Below are 20542 nucleotides of genomic sequence, written 5' to 3'. Positions count from 1 at the left end.
TACCAAAGCCATATTTCTTTTCTGGACTAAATAATAAAACAAATGCTTTTCTGATAAGCCATATTATTATAGTGGACCACGTTTTTTGTGGAAGTGGGCCAAAGCAAAGCTTTAGTTATTGTAATACATCAGTTAGATGTTGTCTATTTTTTGAAACAATAATAGCATACAAATTAGTGAACCTTTTCCTGTTTTGTAAAACGGATTTTCTCTTATATAGTGTTTTGTAGTCATTATAATTGGCCATTATTTTTCTGTTTAAAGCTATGTCACATGGATCTTCAAAACTGTAGATATTTTTCTATTTGTGGATATCCCAAAAATTCTATAATAAGGTTATATTATTTATATATTTTTAATTTAATTTATAACACATAATGCATTCTGAAAAATAACTTTTATATATTCTTTGTACTTTAAAGCCAGCAATGTAATTTTAATAACTGCAAATCCTAATTACTTTAGAAGGGACTGGAGTTAACAGTAGTAACTTACTATATGCAGGTACTCTTCCATATGTTTTATATATACTAGTTCATTTAATGAAATTATCATGTCTCTTGTACAGAAAAAAAAAAAAATTGGTGCTATCAAGGTTAAACTGCTTGCTTGTAGTTACTTTAGGGAGGTAATATCTGTCTTAGCTTAGAATCAGATTCGGGGCACTTTGACTCCTGAGCCTGGGCTTTTAGCAACAATATTGGCCTGGTTTCTGCACAAAGCAAGGAGAATCTTAGCAAATATCGTTCTGTTTCATTGCTGAATTCAAATGTCTTGCTCTTAGTAATTTGGTGTATAAGTAATGTTACTTCCCCATAAAATTCTCATTTTTAAAGTAATAATAGCTTAAAAGATATTTAGATCTGTGTTGTCGCACACAGTAACCAGGAGCCACATGTGTTTCTTAGGATATAAAAATTGGCTATTCTAAATTGATATGTGCTATAAGTATATTTTGTATACTGGATTTCAACGGATTCACCCACACAAAAATATGTAATATATCGTCAATAGTGTTTTTATGCTGCTTATATATTGAGAGAATCATACTTTAGTTATATTGAGTTAAATAAAGTATAATGTTAAAATTAATTTTTATTGTTTCTCTTTTAATGTGGTTACTGGAAATTTAAAAATTATATAGCTTGTTCTATATTTCTATTGGAAAAACTATTTAGATGAAGTAATTGAGCAAATATATTTTTCTATCCCGATTAAAGAGTTAAATACTTCATTTGGATGGGTACTAGCATATAAAATACCAAGGACCCAGCACTCAGTTGACAGCCATGCTACAGCGAATGTTGTGAGTTCAACTCTGGGCAAAACAGATGCTATCGGTTTGGGTTCTATAGAGCAGTTTAGCAGCTTTCTTTGACACTCTCCTGAAGGAGTCAAACCTGTCTTACCCCTGTCCTCCTTCCCTATCCCTTCCACTGGTAGAATTTCTTACTAGGTGAATCATCCTGCAGGTTCCATACATGTGGAAATAAAACACTGATGAAAATTTATTATCAGTACTAGTAGGCAGAATGCTATATCACTGGGGAAGTGTAGAAATAGTCTTACTGAGCTAATCAATTCAGTGAAAGGCAATGTTCTTATTGATTGGAAGTTAACAACATTTACTTGAAAATAACTATAATAGGAAAATTTAAGAACGTACTATTACACTTTGGCTGTAAAAACAGCCAATTTGAGTAGAATTTTGGTTGATGTGAAAGTGGAATTTAGGCTTTTGCACAATTAAAAGTGGGAAACATAGTAAATAAAGCAGGAGGATTTACAAAAGTGCCCAATTAAATGTCTAAGGAAAGTCTAGGAAGTAACATTAAAGTTTCTGCTCTTTGAAGGCCTAAAGATTTTTAAGAAAATTATTGTATTTTTAGTGTCATTTTGTGTAATTTAACCTAAATGATCTCTGCATTTATTTGTTAAAAACAAACAGGAACTGTTTGCCTTTTATACTTACAAGAGTAGAACTTAGTCAGAAAAAGTCTTTAACTGCAATAAAGACATTTACTGTGAAGAAAACACTCCCAATTTCTCCCAAATCAGCAAAATAATCTCATTAAATGTGATACTATTAAAATTATCCACATTTACTTGTTTTAGTTTCAAGAATTAGAACCACATTTGAGTACCAAAATTATTGTCACCTATAAACCACACTTAGGTAGTTAAAAATAAAGTAAAATGACTTCACTGTCATCTACATGAATCCTGCATTGAAATAGGTGGAATTAAGTATCAGAAAGTGTTCATTAAAAAAAATGTGATTAGTCAAGATGCCTCCTGATGTTCAGTTGAAGGAGTGTGTGCGCACTGTTTTAAGTCAAGTAAATGTTTATCACATAACTTTCTTAATTTTTAACCTTGGTGATGTTGACAAAGGAATTAAAGACCTTATACTTAACTATGGCACTATGTTCATTTACAAAAACATTTCTCTCCCTGGCATAATTCCAATGCATTGCTGTGAGAGTACTTGCCTCTGGAATCAATCCAGGCCTGCCTTTATAGTATTTCTCCTGTTTCCTTCCAATGATCCTTTTAAGAGTTTGAAAACAAATTCCAGTCCCATATTGAGGAAAACTGAAGTGTTTGGGAGAGGAGGCTAGTGAGTCCCTAGCCAAATGAAGGCGGTTAGCCACTTAAAGGCAAGTTTATCAGAGCACTTTATAGAGTGAAGTCCACGGTAATATCTGTTAGAGTATAATTTGAAATATGAACAACTGAGAAAACTGATCACAGTTTTGATTAATTCATGTAAGAGCTTTTTTTTTTCTCCATAATTCTGAAACAAAACAACAACAACTCAATTTTGAGAACTAAATTAGTTTACTAATATATGGAAACTTTCTTAATTATAATGCATTAATGAAGATAACTCTTCAGTCATTTAAAAGTATGTAATTCCAGTTGGTTAGTAAGCTTTTATTGTCAAAAGGTCATTTAAAAAAAAAAATTAGCCATGAGTTGTCACAGCTTCTGTGCAAGCCAGCAGATTATTTTCTATTTATATGTATATATATATATACACTCAGAAGACTAATAAAATTATATTCTGAAATATATTTTTGTAATTTTTGGAATTTCTGTATAATTTGGCTTCATTTAAAAAGTAGAATAGTATTTGTCAAAGTGTGGAGCTTAGTATTATAACAGATTTGTATGGGAAATTTGCAGTTTACACTAGACAATCGTGTTAATTTTAGTGCGTAGTCCTTACCACATCACTAAGAGATTGAAAGTATTTTTTCTCTCTTAAACATATGAAGAAACTGAAGCTCAGGGATATTAATATGTAAGAAAACTGGGTAGGAATTCAGTATACTGTTTACGAAAACAAGTCTTTTTTCCCCACTGCACTACACTGCATCCTAAAATATGTTCTGGACTTCAACCAATGGATTCTAGTTACTGAAGAAATGGTGAAACTTTATTCTAAGTAAGGTGACCATATGCCTCCTTTATCTGGGATAATTGTTCTTTCAACACTGTCTCTTTTTGCTTTCCAAAGTGTTCCGGTTTAGATGATAAAATATATGGTCTCCTTAATTGTAAAAAATCCAAGGATGTTATGCAGTTTACATGTACTTAGACCGTAGAGATGGGCTCTACTTGCTTTATTTATATTGCTTAATTTTGATTTTTTGAATTAAAACAAAAATTTAGGAATTCCTTTTTTGATAATTTTAATGTAAAAGGGAATTCCAATAATTTCAGATTTCTAATTTTTATCATAAGGAATTTTGTAATAGTTGCTTCTTAATATTTTATATTAATATGTTAACAGCCTTGTCATTATTTTATTAACATATAATTAATAGACATATAACATATTCAATTAAATAAAAATATTTATTCAATTTGAAAGCATTGATAATATTAAAACCTGTGTTGATTAGATTTTTTTGAAAACCATGTTGTTGATTTTTGCAGTAAAGTAGTATGTAATTTGTACCACCACATTTTATGAAAACAAATGGGTCTTCATAATGTATTTGTTTATAATCAAACATAAACTGAAAAGTAAAATACACTGCAGGGTTTAAAGCTCAGATGTAGAGTCACAGAGTTCTCAAATTCTGGCTCTACAACATACCAGGAGTGTAAAATAAACTTGGGAAATTTCTCTAAGCCTTAATTTTCTTAAGTATAAAATGGGACTAATAAGATAGTACCTCCCGCATAGAGTTCTTGTTCGAATTGAATGAAACAATGCATGTAAAAACCCTAAGAGTAGTATCTGGGACATAGCAAATAATCAATGAATGCTTGCTATTATCTTGTTATTTATAATGTAACATGGAATTTGCCAAGTAAAGAAATCTCATGGTAATGAGTGAATGAGGATAGATCTCATAGGCCACAAATAGTTAAATATCTTTTAAGCCTGTAATTTTATCCCTGGTAACTTATTGGAGAAGATAAAAAAAATTTTTTTTTACATAACCTTTTCTTTCCCCAGTGATATACACAATTTAAATATTGGAAATAACCTAAATGTCCAAAGTTAAGTGCAACATCATGGTTCAAATTTGGCCTTAAAATATCAGCAATGTGATATAGGAATTATAAATTGTCTCTACTAATAATTTTGAATGAAAAATTAAGAATTAAATATGCATACACCAATATTTAGAATATGCAGGATATACATAGGGAAACGAATAGATGTAAAGCATAAATAACAAAATCGACGCGTCAGACTACTGGGATCGTGGGTGATCTTTTGTTCTCTGAGTTTTTAAATTACCTTGAGCATTGACTTTTTTTTCTTAAACAATTTTAAGTTATGTGTAATCTGCTATTTCATAAAACAACAACAGCTTGAGTTGTATCTTGAATATATACGGCTTCTCAAGTAAGTTAGCATCAGTGTAAAATATGGGGCTCAGGTTATAGAGCAGTAGTAAGTAGAAGACATAGTTTAAAAAATTAAAAAGGGAGAGATTCGAGGCCTTCAACAAAAACAGGTCATTGATTTTGTTTGCTTTCTAGTTATTCATACAGGGCAAGAGCTTATTTTAAGTGTTTTATATGTATTAATTCATTTAAATTCTCAAAGAGGAATGTTACTAACTTACTTAATCTAATAGGTAGACACTATCATCATACTGTTTGAAGGACAAAAAGTACTCCAACTAAAATATTACATTATTTACCTATATTAAATCATGTATGTGATATATATACACACATAATATATGTATATATACATTTACATATACATATGATACATAGATGCAAATACACACACATGCGCACACGCACGCATGCACACACACACACACACACACACAGTTATATAGGAAACCAAAGCACAGTGAGAAGTGGGTGAAGTACCTACAATTGCATAGAATGGTAGACTGTTGTTTAGTCAAGGTGGTCTGGCCGGGAATCCTGGCCCCTAACCAATACAGTGCCCAAATCTTTACAATAAGCATTTTATCTATCACAGTCTTTTTATAAAAGGAAATGTTCTTTCAGGATCTTGAAAGGTGCTACAAATCTGAACATTTTTCTTATTTATAATAATTTCAAAATACTTCTCTGTCTTTTCCTATATCCGAAGTATTTCGTCTGCTTTGCCATTATCTTTCCTATCCTGGTTCTTTTTTTCATGTGGCAATCAGAATGCAGTTTTTGTCAAACACAACATTACTTCATTAATCAGGAAGTTTCAGGATCCTCATTACTAATAAAAAAATTCCCTGTTTTCTAGGCTGGCATTTAAGTCTCTCCAACTTGATCCTAATCTTCTTTTCTTACATTCCATCGCATTATTTATCATACTCAAGGTCCCTGTTCCTCAGCCTGGTACTGATCTGTCATTCTACTGTTAAATATACCCATAGATATTTTTATGATGCCTTTTTACTTAACATTTGGCCCCAGATAAACAGAAAACAAGCAAACATCACTGCCTCTCACTGTTACCTATTGTATCTTAATCCTGCACATTCCTGAGCTCTTCAATGAGCTCTCTCTTCCAGATTCTCTTGGTACTTACCATGCCTTGCTTTTTTCAACCTACAGTGCCAGCTAGCCTGTGTCAGCTGATTGAACTTGTGTCTTTCCTTACAATTTCAAGTTAAAAGCCTCTTACTCTCTGTTAGATTATCTGTTCTTGTGGATACTTATACTTTGCTCTTTCCCAGTGGGAATCATCACATGCAATTTGATTTTTTAATTTAACTTAATTTTTTATTTATTTGTCAGAGTGAGAGAGAGCACAAGCAGTGGGAGTGGCAGGCAGAGGGAGAGGGAGAAATGGACTCCCTTCTGAGCAAGGAGCCTGATGAGGACTTGGATTCCATCCCAAGACCCTGGGATCATGACTTAAGACAGAGGCTTAACCAACTGAGCCACCCAGGCACCCTGCAATCAGATTTTAATCTTTATTTGTAATTCCTTTTACAGCTTATACAACCTATAGTTTCTCTACTACAGATCATGGTACCCACCTAGCACAGTTCTTGTTATTACTTTCATCTTCCAATAAATGTTTTTGAACTTTCTTAAAGACTTATTCATACACTGCCCACTGCCAAGGCAAATATTTTTTATTTCATATTCGTATCACTACTTAATTTCTTATGTATATGGCTATCCTCTATGATTAGCCTTAAACCTGATAAGTATGAGAACCTTTCATTATATTTTCTTGTCCTCATAGCATATAGCAAGATGATATGCTGATCATTAGAAAACCCGGACAGGAATCTGCTCCAGATATGGAATTTATTCCTATGAAAACAATGTAACTATATTTATTCATTGTCATATTTCCATTCTCTGTCACTGTCTTTGTGTCTTTCTTTTAATTTCTATGTCTCCCTCCTCTAATGAAATGAAAGCCATTTCACCTTTGTTACCAATACCTATGTCTTGACAAAGAGAGAGTTCCAAGAGCCTGGTAACATTTTCTAAAATAAGAAGGTCTTGGGGTGCCTGGCTGGCTCAGTCAGATCATGCCACACTTGATCTCAAAGTTGTGAGTTTGAGACCCATGTTGGGTATAGAGATCACTAAAAGAAAATAAATAAACTTAAAAAAAGAAAGCCTTGGAGTATATTTATGTTGATCTTACATGGGAAAGTGATTTTTATAAGATATTTTGCTTCCAAATTATATATTGTAAATACTAACTTGAATTGCAAAACAAAATGAAATAATAGAAAGAAACAAACATGAGCTGTATTTTAGTCTATAAATCAGAAATTATGTAAATTCAGTATCATGTCCAAAAATATTTCTATTTGAGTTATAGCTAATTACACATTTTTATACTCTTCAATTATTCACTTTCATAAACTTGCACAAGGCATCTTTGAATAGGTAATGTGCATAGATCTGGAATTAGTGCCATCCTTATGCTCCTGTCCCACAGGGCCTTTTTATAGTGCAACTATAGTGTTACCAGTTTCTTCTGTCCTTTACAGAGATATCTGCTCACAATTCTTTAAAAACATGGATAATATCATGGTCAAACTTAAATTAGAATCATATTACAATATCCTACTAGGACACCATAGACTTCACATAACATTAGACTGCTTTTCACTCATCTTCAATCATCTTTGTATGTGCCCGCAGCGCAATGAACATGGTAACTATACAGTACAAAAAGGACAGGAAGAAGAAAGAGAAGTGAGGAAAGAATAAGGAAGCAAGGAAATATGAAATTGATGTATAGGACTTAACCTTGCTACGATTTATATGACTTCAGAACATTTCTAATTATCCTAACTTTGGCAAAGATATGGTCAAACATATATTTCTAGTGACAGCTAAAATTGTCATTAATTTCTAGTAGGCAGTGTCGTAATACAAATCAATGATACCTGCTAATTTTGCCTTTGGTTTCTGTATCAAACTTCTAGACATTTCCTCTAAGAAGACACATTATAATGATAATCCACAAAAGATTTTATTTATGATGATATTATCCACAATATCGTTGTTTTATACAAATAACAACATTATTCTTATGGGAGAAATTAGAACCAGCTATACATTTGCTGTTTTCCTCTATGTGTAGAAAAATCTGATACTGATTCAGAGAGGAAAATTTCAGAAAGTCTCCGTATTCTAATTTTCCTCACATTTAAGAGAATTTAAGTTATCCCATCCTCTGCAAAATATCTTCCTAATTAAGTTTATGGAGGCACATCTTTATTAGGATATTCATGTCATGTTATTATGTGAAAAGTAGAAGGCTACATGAATGTATAATATGAGTTTTTAAAGAATCTGGTAAAGCAGTTCAGCTTTGAGTTTAGGTCAAATTGATGAGTTATAGACATTATTTTTGGCTTTGATTATAACACCAACTTTGCTAAAGATGATAGAATCTATGAATATATATCATATTATTTTTCCCATGTAACAGCATTTAATAGGAACACAGAAAAAGATACACCTTAGTTGAAGTAAATGTGTTTTTATTTCTCTCAGATTCTGTGGTTTTATGAAAAAGTATGGAAAGTTTATTATTCAGTTTACTTTGTTTAGTCTGAGGTCAATGAATGATATAGAAAACCAGGCAAAATACATTCTGGAGTAGAGGAATTTGTAAGTTGTTTCAAAGTTATAATTTTTGTCCTCTGGGTTTTGAATTTTTCCATTTGAAATGAAAAAATTACTTACTGTTAATGATGATACAATCTTTTGTTTCTAAGAGAAAACCAGGAGGCTTTGAAAGGACACATACTGTGTCTTATATTTTGTTTCATGTGTTACCCAAGTAATACCTAGTTTAGTTTCTCATCTATGGTGATGTTAGCCTCTGGCCTGCACTGAAGCTATTAATGTTAAATTAGAACATTTTATAGAAAATCTTGATTTGGTAAAGGGAGCACCATGATGCTTTTATCAATAAAATAGATGATCAAATCAGATGTAATTATTACCTGTATATCTTCCATCTGTCATTTGCTAAAGCTGGTTAACAATCTATTATGTTAGTATTACCTACTTTACTTTTTAAGAAGAACATTCTTTCAAAAAGAAAGTAGGATAAGAGAGAGATTAAGGATGCGAGTGGTAGGTGTGGAGGGGTAGAATAGATCTACAGAATCACTAGGTATAATAAAAGTTTAGTCTAAGAAAAATAAACTGAGTATTAGTGACTTTACTATACTACTGTGTATTTCCCAGTGATTTATATCTTCTTTTATTTGGTAGTTTACTATTAATAGCTATACCAGTTCCTATATAGTCAATGACATCTAATGACATTAACTTACCTAATGACATTAATTAATGGCCTTAATTTAAACTAGTAGATGGCTTAAATAAATAAACTTGATTGATTTAAAAAACATTCTTCATATCTATTTTTAACAGGCAAAATCACTTATACTACACAGTGTTCTTATTTAAGTTGACCTTTTCCTGTAAAGTAGTTTTATCCTTTTATCCTTACCTACCTAAATACATAAACTAATTATAATAAAACTATTCCATGGACATTCTTGTACTCCTCGAGGGTATAATATAGTCCCTTCCAAGACAATTAGAAAAATAAATTCTTGGAGTTTGAATGTACCTTAAATATTATAAAAAATAGAGTGTTTTTTTGGAGGGGGTCTCTTTTCAGTAAGTGGAACAGCTAAAGACCTCATTTATAGTTCTAAGAGTTCATTCATAACAAATCCCAAAGTAAAATCAGAACTTACTCTTTCCAGTTTTTTTTTTCCATTTTAACATTACATACACAATATAACACACATATATATCTATAGACACACACACATACATGTATAAGCACACACACACATTCACTGCCCACCTCTAACCTGCCCCAGGGGTAAAAAAAAATTAACTTTATTTTTTCCTTGACCCATTTTTAGATTTCTAAATTGCTCTGCACTAATATTTTAATTTGTAAGTGCTGAATAGTTAAGACTTCTTTCTCTGTAGAAATCTCAATTGACTTTTACAAGGAGGCTGAAAACTCTTAAAGGATATTCTTGGATTATTGCATATTTAAAAAAGAAAAAAAAATAAAAGCTACTTCAGCAATGTCATTAAATTTTTCTTCATGAAGCAAAACATTGTAAACTAACTTTTACTTCTTTACTTTCAAGTAGATTGTTTTAGGTTTCCTCTACCCTAGAAGAAAGTAAAGTCCCTTTTCCCCTTCTTTTTCTGTTTCCTTCTCTTTCTTTCTTTCTTTCCTTTTTTTGTCATTTAATTTGCAATTCTTGTAGTATTTTACCAGCTCCTAGGAAGGTAAATTTTAGCAATTAGTGTGTTTTGGATATTGTGACAGTTGTATGTAAGTATGCTTTAAAATGAAGATAGTGGACACCTCTTACATTATCAGAAACCTAGAATTTGGAAGGGCACAGCAACTCTGCTGTTTAACCTTGTGATTTCTGGCTGGCTTTCCTACGAGAAACCCTTCAGACCTTGGCCCCCTCGGACCTTACAAGGGCAGAGGGACAGTCTTCTGCAAAATGTATTTCTCAAACTGATCTTTAACATTAACACATGGTAAGCTTAGCTCTTCAGATTGGGAGCTGGAGCTGGGAAAACATGTGGCTCCAAGTTTAATATGTTAAGACAGTATTTTAGTTTGCAAAGGAATCCTGAGAGAAACTTTTTAAAGTTGGCTATTTCAGCCATGCTTCTTGCTGTTTCTGATGTTTATTCTGCACAAACATTATGTAGAAGAGTACTGTGCTTTTTCAAGGCTAAACATAACGGTTCAATCATTTGCTGCTTTTTAACTTTTTCCAATATAACAACATTGCTATTCACTTCATTTCAAGCAGCTCTCTCGTTGATTTTCAAGCTTATTCACCAGGCCGTCACTGAATGTATAGCCAACCTTTCTTCTAACATCTTTCATCCTTCAGTGTGGTAAAGTGGGTGTTCTCTTCCATCCCCACGGCCTCTAGTTCCTTCTCCCCCAACCCCCATCTTTCCTATAGTGTTGTAGGCTTTCATTTACTTTTCAGAAAATTCTACGTTATTCCCTGGTTTGAAACTTTTCAGAACATACCTTCCCATCTACTAAGTGGATTAAAATAGTGAGAATACATCTTCCTTACTCACTCTGTGTTTTCACTTATTGAAATCTAAGTATATAGTTGGCAACATTGTGTCTTTTTGCCTTCCTAACATGACAGTGATTTCATGTTTATAATTTGGGGCTATGCATATCAATTAAAAAAGATTGAACCTTATTAATAACTATTACTCATTATTATTGCAAAATTTGATGGCATATCTTTGTGTTTTGAACTACTCTCCATCTTTTTATGTTTTTGGTAGAAGTCTTAATTAGATCTAACAGGAAATCTAGTTTTTACTTCTTCAAGTCATTGATAATATTAACTTTTTACAATAGTTTATAAAATTAAACTTTTAATATAAAATTGAGAAGAGACTTTCATAATTAGAAGGTAAAATGGTAAATTTAAAAATAAAAATCACAACACATGATATGGGCAAAACTTTTATAATTTGAATCCTAACTTGTTTTTCTTGAGTTAAGAAAATAAACCATACTTTGATCAATACTGGAGGTTATAGTCCCTTTTGTAATGGTTGGATTGTGACTATATAATTCTAGAATTACCACTGTCAGTCAGTATCATAAAGGGACTTTTCAAGATGCATATGTAAATGCTTAAGTAGTTGAGGTTCTTAAATTCTTATTTTTCAAAAAACTAACAGTTTTGTTATGGTATGAGAAGGGGAGATGGGGACTTAACTACAAAGAAGAGTGTAATAATAATTTAAATAGTTTTTTTTTTTTTTTTCCCACCAGGAAGGCAGATTAAGGGTGACTATAAAAGAGAGGCAAGGTTAGAATACTGCCACAACTTCTGATCTTTAGTTTTTTAAGGATTTTCTGTCATTGTATACTCTATTGCAGAGACAACAAACTATGTGTTAGGTCCGTAAAAGACAGCATAAATATTCAGGGGGCTGTGAATACAACTCATTTAAGTTTATATGACACAAGCTGAGACAAGGTTGACTTGTGGAAAAGCAAAACAATAATGTATACCAGAGTTCACATTAAGCACATCTTTTATTGCATCCACTTGCTTTTGTTTTTGCCTTTGCTTTTTTTTTTTTTTATCATATCCTAATGTATGAGATGAAAAACAACCAAGCACCCCCCCAAAAAACAAATCTGCTTTGCATATAGACTAATCTATACTGACAAAAATATACATTGTATTCGCATAAACCTAAAGGGCATGCTTATTTATTATTCATTAATGTCAATAGATAACCGACTGTCACTTGCAATCAGAGTGGTGTCTGACAAAAAGCTGACAGTGATTGACGGACATGCTCCTGAGAATCTGCATAGACAGAATGCTTAGGTCAGTTGAACATATAAAACCATTCTGGACCCAGATTGAGCATGAGGAATCTTACTGGTATTTTTATTTTTAAAAGCATTGCATAGCCCTAAGAACTCATTTGATCTTAAGAATAATTTTAGATCTTTAATGCCATAATTATCAAATTAAAGTAGTAACCAATTTGATTTTTTAAAAATATCAGGTTCCTGATATTTCTGGCTCAGATCCTAGAGTCAGAATGTTGATTTTAGTTACCCTGTCTTATAGAAAGAGGGGAAAAAAGGGTGATCGTTGCCTTGTACATACATACCTGAAGTTACTGACATTGTATTGAAGAAAATACTATTTAGTTGGAGAATAACAGTTAAAAGTCATTGATGTACAGTCCATGAGATTTTAAAAATAAAAGGGAACTGTATTCTTGAAATTTTTCCTTGAATGGTCTCGGCACTGTATATTTTTAAATGGATTCCTCAGCCTTAATAAATATACTTATTTTACTGCGAGTTGTTAATACTATACCTAGAATGAAATTTTGGCTATTGAGATTTTAATTAATAGTTATTTTCAACAAAAATTTGCTAATTTTCTCAACTTGGATGAAAGCATTAACACTAAAAAATAATACACAGAATTTCAGAATGTTTTAATAGAGGCTTAATAGTTTTATTTCAGAGTGCAAGAAGATTATTGCATTATATTTTGTCTGCAGTTTAACACAAGGGTTAACGTGAGTTAGAATTGATATATCCTTATCTTCATTTTGTATAATTTATTTTTATTTTTCTCTCTTTTTTTTATGGAGATCAGTATATTTTACATACATATATATTTAGTAGCTAACTCTGCAAATCCAGATATGCCAATATGTTAAATTGTATTTTGCATAGAATAAATAATGTTGACAGTTACATATTATAATATTATAGACTGTCTGAATTAGAAATCCATACATACTCAAAATTGTCATTTCTCATAAAATGTGTTACCTGTAAATCTGTTTGTAAGACCTTTTTATCATTTTAGCATATGTGTTTTTAAACATTTAAATTTGAGTTTAGGTAATTTTTTTCAGATTATTCAAATATCAATAACAAATCTCCAACATATTAAAATAGTTCACAGCTAGGATCTCAAAGTCACATGTAATTTATTCCATTGTTATAACATCTTTGTTATGTATTAAATATTTTCATGTATTTTTTTTTTAGTCAGAGAAGGCCATATTTCACAGTGTCAGCCAGTAGTATAAAGCAAAATGGAAAAATGAATATAGACTAGAATTTTATAGAATAAAAATTATATAGAACACTCTCAGGTACATTTGTTTTATAGTATGGTTGTCAGTAACTGCTTATATAAAATGAGAAGTACTTTTTCCTACCTACTGAATAGTTCTGCGTAATGTATTTTACATATATTAGTCATTAAATAGACATGAGATTTTGACTTTCCATTTAGAAGGATACTATGAGATTATCTAAGGGTTAATTTCTACAGACAGATGACATACCACTGTCATTAAAATGACATTGGGCAACTGGGATAAATAGCTCAACATTTTCTATGCTGACATGGTGTTTGCCTGTCTGACTGTGTCCTTTCCAATAGACAGCAGAGAGGCAATTACAAAAAAAGACATCTGTGCCAAGGTTTAGCTAGCCAAAAAGGGCAAACTCTTGTGTTTAAAAGGTAGAGAATCCAATCGATGAAAATGTCTGGACCTGTTAGCACTAATAAAGCTTAAGGCCACTGGGAAGCTCAGAGAGGGTCTTTTGTTGTGGAGATAGAAAGAGATCCAAACTATGACACTTTAGGGGAGCAGGGTCAGCAGAGAAGATCATCCATCTTCTTCAGTGGCAGCTTTCTGTCAGATTCTAACCCTGCTCAGTAGAGGAACTAAGCCTCTCCTGTTGACACCAACGGATTCTCAGCCAAGTGTAAATGAAGCTAATATTCACTGACCTTATGCATAGCAAATGAAGCCCTGTGTGTCATTTGAGAAATAATGTTTTCTGACACTTCAAAAAGTGAATGATGGACAGAATGTATGTGTGTGTGTGTGCGTGCGTGTGTGTTGGCCAAGTAAGCAAATATAGATCTTTTAGCCACTCCGTATTTTTAGTTGATTTTCATAATAGCCACAGATTTACCATGTAGACACCAATTTAGCTTTGAATTATTTTCCTGTACATGTCATGACATTTTACATGAAGAGCTTGCCTGTGTTGTAGAACAGGCTCCCATTTGGCTTCTGTTAATCTTTATAACAGTGCCTCGTCACAGGAAGAGAAGATTGACTTCTCACTAATAAAAGATCTAAGTTTCAAGAAAATTCCGAGTTACTAGTTTGCATTCAAAACATCATGAAACAATAGATTTCTTTGTGATTATAAAAAGTGGAATGGTCTCATTAAAGACAAAGTCAGAAAGGCTATATTTTATTTACCAATTTTTACAGCATTGTCTAAAAGTACTTTTCTTTCTAGTTAGCGATGTATGTTACAACCTAGTAGCCTCCTTTGTCTATAATTCAAGATTTCATATATTTTGCTTACTGAGGATTACACTTTAAATTGTATATTGTGCATTTCTCACTCTGAAGGGTTTTTCATCATACCTTAAAAAAAAAAAAAAACCTCTCACGAAAATGGTTAACATGTACCAGTGATCATAAATGTCCAACACATCAACAACACAAAGTATCCTCTGTACTCTGTAAGTAAAATATTACCACTGACAAAAACGAAAAAATAGCTGGGAAAATTTATAAAAGAATTTTTTTTTAAATTCTGGAATTTAAGGATTTAGGGAAAAGATAACTTAAAGTACAACATTGACTTTTCAAAAAGAGTTCCATGGAAGGTGATTATCTGACATGGTGGATTCATGAGAATCACCAGGACAGATCTGCATCTAATTGACATCAATCATGTTTGAACTGAAAATAAACAGTTGTAAAATTTTTGGAATCTGTGTATTGATTTTTGTTCACCACATCAGTCTTGTTTATTTGGACTTATTAAAGGAATGAGCATGTTTTTTGTTCCACCAAACTCAAAAAGACATCATCTGATGATTAAGATATTTTCTTCTTCTTTTTTGACAAGTAACTAAGCTCAGATGAGATCATACACAAAGTTTTCTCCTGGCAATATTCCTGAACCTAATCATACAAAGACACTAAACATGTGTTTTGTCAATTCTTATTTTTCCCCACATTTGTCTGAATCTGAGCGCCCGTCTACGTAAAGTGATGTTCCAACACTGAAGAGAATTTATCGTGTTGATAGTATCTTCTCTTCTGACAGCTCTCTCCTATTAGTTGGTTATCTTCTGTAGGATTTAACAATGATGTACATGAAAAGTGCTGCTTTGTTGCTTTGTTTATGAATTATATGCCGTATCTGCACGTACAGTGTTAATTTTTTTTTTCTTTAAGATTTTATTTATTTGACAGAGAGAGATCACAAGTAGGCAGAGAGGCAAGCAGAGAGAGAGAGAGGGGAAAGCAGGCTCCCCGCTGAGCAGAGAGCCCGATGCGGGACTCGATCCCAAAACCCTGAGATCATGACCAGAGCTGAAGGCAGAGGCCTAAGCCACTGAGCCACCCAGGCGCCCCCAGGTGTTAAATTCAGTCAGTGAATAGATGATTTTCCAAGCAGTACTCTGACAAAGCTGCTTCCTTAGTTATGTTCTTGTGCTTAATGGTAGTGGAGACAGTGGTGGTTGTAAGGGTGGTGGACTCAATTGGACTGATTCACATCTGTTGAATTACCTTAGTTTGTCCAAAGGGTCTTTGAATTGAATCCAGTGACATAAATACACACAAATGTATTCCAGAAATGACAGGAGCCTCCTATCCTGGATATAAGTTTGCTCTTAGTGATCTTGATAGTCTGTTCTCTTAAAAATTTGTGAAAAGCTGTCTGGAATACAGATGCAATTTTGCTCAAGGTTGTTTATTTTTGTTTTTTTTAACGTTGGTTGTAAATTTTCTTGATTTCTTCAAAAACAAAGAACTTCCAAAATGGAAGAACTGGTTAAATGGCAGTAGATTTTGCTTCATGGGATCACTGGCTAATGGAGTTAGCCAGGTGTTTGAATCTAAATTGAAAGGCCAATTGTACTTTATGATCTGCAGAAGTCAGTTTGGATTAGTAACACTGAAGTTTAGAAGCCTGTGTCATTTTATGCTGCTAAGTATCAGCCCCTTTGCCCTGAGAGCTTACAGAGTTCAGTTCAGTTCAGTTCTGCAAGCCCAGCAGAGGGTGTTTTATATGCGAATCAGTGTGTTATGGTGTCATAAAGGTTTCTGGTAACTTTCCAAAATCATTCCTTGTTGAATCATTTGAACCAGTGGAGTCATCTCACAGTACTTCTTGGCTAATTCTTAGAGACATTGCTTTGGATTAGAAATTTTGAGACTAGGAAGTTACTGAACATCTTTCATGTATGTATATAGCAATCACTCATTGAGATATCACATTCAACATTATATTGGATTCTGTATTCACATACAATATTGGTTTATATTTCAGATTTCTAGGCATGGAATAATGCCTGAAATAATTGGACTTCCTAGATTTTGGTTTGAAAGCCATAATGGCTGTGGGGTATGGTTTGAGAAGAGATACCAGTAGAGGGTTATTAGTGATGCTAAATTAATCATGGCACATCTTATGAATTGTGATTTGTTAGAACAGGTTGTAAATGAATTTCAGAGAGTTTTACTTTCAATCAATCTGCAATATCAAAGCATCCTTTTCCAGAGGTTTTTTTTTGTTTTTGTTTTGTAATTATTACCATTTATTATTAAATGAAATGAGGTATTTTGCCTCAACTAATGATGTTCTTTAAAGTTAGGCATTGCTATAATTTACTTAATAAGTTCACAAGTGTATTAAACAATCATTCCCAACAAAATTTTGTTTCTATTTATTTAAAAAGATGAAATACCTCAAAAAATATTTTTAAGATTTTATTTATTCATTAGAGAGAGAGAGAGCGCATGCGTGCCTGAGCTTGCCTTGCAAGAACACGTAGAGGCAGAGGGAGAGGGTGAAGCAGACTCCCAGCTGAGCAGGGAGCCCCACAAGGAGCTAGATCCTAAGGTTCTGGGATCATGAATGGCCTTAGCCAAAAGCAGATGCTTAAGTGACTGAGCCACCTAGGCTCCCTTCAAGTAAAATTCTTAATTTTGTATTTTATGCTTCATTTTTAAGATCTTGCCTGGGAGATACTTGATATTGAAATAGGCATTAGGTTTATTTTTAAATAATAAGTGGTGCTTTATTGTGTGAACAACAGACTTCACATACTTATTATTATTATTATTATTATTTTTTTTTTTTAAAGATTTTATTTATTTATTTGACAGAGAGAGATCACAAGTAGACAGAGAGGCAGGCAGAGAGAGAGAGGGAAGCAGGCTCCCCGCTGAGCAGAGAGCCCGATGCGGGCCTCGATCCCAGGACCCCGAGATCATGACCTGAGCCGAAGGCAGCGGCTTAACCCACTGAGCCACCCAGGCGCCCTATTATTATTTTTTTAATGTGGAAGAAATCACTTTGCATTTAAGTGCCCTTCCCCAAAAGTCAGTCTTTTCCTTGGTAGTAACTTTACATACTGTGTTACAGTGCGCTAAATGTTGCTTTCATATCTTCAAGGAGCAATTTATGGAAAAATCGGGTAAATGAATAGTAGTATTTAGTTTTAAATGCCTTTTTGTTTTTCCCGTTTAAAAATGTAAAGAAAAAAATGAGACTGGTTATTTGCAGTCTAATCACTGGAGGAGAATCATTAGATGAATAGTGACATCTCTGACCGAGAGCCATGGAAGTTGTTTTAATTCCTTTGTGTCATTCTGGAAGGAAAAATAAACCGGCAGTTCCAATACCTGGTCTGACATTTCCCATCTTTTCCTATTGAGGCAGCCAGGCAAAAGCACACACTATGACTGAAAAGGTAACCTTCCCTTGGAGGACATGGTTGATTTTACTTCTGATTCTTACTGCGCTATAGGGGTCAAGGATTTCTGGAGAAACATGACCTATGTTTGCTGTCAGGAAAAATGGGTGATTTTCACTTTCTATGCCTGCAGGTCTCTGAAGTTATGTGTAGATTGGAGTTTACTCCACACTGCTTTGTCAGCAGAGCTGTGGTCGTTTTTATTTATTTATTTATTTATTTATTTTTTGACAGTTGTAAAAGAATCTTGCGATGGAAGGAATTGAGTCTAAAAATTGCTTTCCTTTGTAAAGCAGGAGAATTCTATATAATTTTTCAAATTTTAGATTGTACCATAACTTTTTTTTTTTTAATTTTAGGTTGTGCCATTTCATATTTCAGGAAATCATGCTGCATGCTGACCGATAGATTACTCCAAAGTATAAACATTAAAATGAGATGACATCCAACTACAATTCAGGTGTTAGGTTTTCAGTTGTAGATTTTCTTTCTCCTAAACCATGAAGAGTTTAACCTCTGTTCTATTTTTAAATACCTGGAAGTTACAGGAAGAAGTAATTGTTTAGAAAAGTCAATTATTTTATACTGTCCCCTTTATCTCTTAGTTGATTAAATAACCAGCTTCTCTCCCTCCATTTTTTTTTTAAATTTAATTTATTTATTTGTAGAGAGAGAGAAAGAGAGAGAGAAAGAGAGCACACAAGCAGGGGGAGACGCAGAGGGAGAGGGAGAAACAGGCCTCTTGTAGAGCAGGGGAAGCCTGATACGGGACTCGATCCCAGTGCTCGGGATCAGGACCTGAGATGAAGGCAGTGGCTTAACCAGATGAACCATCCAGGCGCCCCTCTCCCTCCATTCTTTCCCTCTCATCCTTCTTCCTTCCTTTCTGCCATTTATGTTCATAAGTATAATACAGATAACTCATACCTATTAGACATTTCATACTTTTCTGAGGTCAAGAGGCTCTGCAGTATTTCCTTGCTTATCTGCATCCTTTCCTTTGTGACTGAGGAAATTACTCCTGTTCATGTCACTTCTCTTAGGCCCATCTCGGTCCTGTTCCACCAGGGCATAAACATCGACATGAGGACGTCAAGATGCTCTATTTTGTTCTTGGTCAAACCAAATAATTATGCTTCGTCATTGGTATGTTATAACGATTTTCTAGTTTTCTTTTCCTCTACTGCCCTTTGTTTCTGTTTATTTCTTGGACAGTGGTATCATATTAGTTTATCCAGTGAAGGTGACACTGAAGTTTCCATTTACACTTTTAGACCTGTAATGACCTTTCTTGCCCTTGAGGCGGAGATGTGTGTTTTGGAATCTCTATGAACCTCTGGAGGGTTAGTATCTGGTATAAAATTCCAGAGGGACTGCTCTCATTAGAGTATACTCAAAGCAAGGCTACATATTAAGCTAGATTTAAATATTTGTTGACAATTTTAATTGTTGGCAAAATCTAATGCATTTTACTGAGAAAATTATGAAACTGACAGGCATGTAATATACAGGGGGAGTAGGGATTCTTCAGTGTTGCTTGGCGAGTAGAAGATCAAACAAAATGAAAATATCGAAGTTAACAAAAATTCAGTACAAAGAAGACTTTTGGGGAAAGACGTTTGGGATATGAAACCAATTCACTTTAGTCCCACAAACATTTCTTGAGTGATTTTGTTTATAGATAACTATGATAAATTTTGTCAGGGAGAGAGAAAATTACAGGAGTGTATAGATGGCTAAAAACAGTTAAAATTAATAATGGTAACAATCCAGTGATGGATTTTTAACTCTATTTGAGAAATTTTTACCTTAAAATTTTTCCCTTTTCAATTGTTTAATAGAAAAGTGGAAAGAATAGAACAATAAACACCCTAGTTGTTTTCAGGTGCTCCAGTTTTTAAAATACTACCAAACGTGTGTAGTATTTACCTCTCCCCACCCTTGTGTGTGTGTGTATGTACGTTGTGTGATTTTTTTTTTTTTCCTGGCTGAACCATTTGTAAATAAGTTGCTGACATCATTATACTTAACTCCTAGTAAATTACTCTAGCCTATTTCCCCAAAACAAAGACATTCTGCTACATAAACATAATACTATATTTCAAACCCAAGAAATTTAATATTCATTAAAAAGTTTATCTAATAAATAATACATATTCCAATTTTCCAGTTGCCTCAAACAGTTCTTTATTGTTGATTTTTTTTTAAATCCACAAGCTGATTAAGGATCC

General features: G+C 33.1%; 1 protein-coding gene across 5 annotated transcripts in view; it reads left to right on the top strand.

Annotated features, from left to right (window-relative positions):
• Positions 1–20542, top strand: part of EPHA7 (EPH receptor A7) — a 172059-nt gene that overhangs the window by 9711 nt on the left and 141806 nt on the right. The gene's annotated exons all lie outside the window — the stretch shown is intronic.

This window comes from Mustela putorius, unplaced genomic scaffold (genome assembly GCF_011764305.1).
Source record: "Mustela putorius furo isolate JIRA1106 unplaced genomic scaffold, ASM1176430v1.1 tig00000759_pilon_pilon_pilon, whole genome shotgun sequence".
Lineage (NCBI taxonomy): Eukaryota > Metazoa > Chordata > Mammalia > Carnivora > Mustelidae > Mustela > Mustela putorius.
This window is presented reverse-complemented; position numbering and strand designations above follow the sequence as displayed.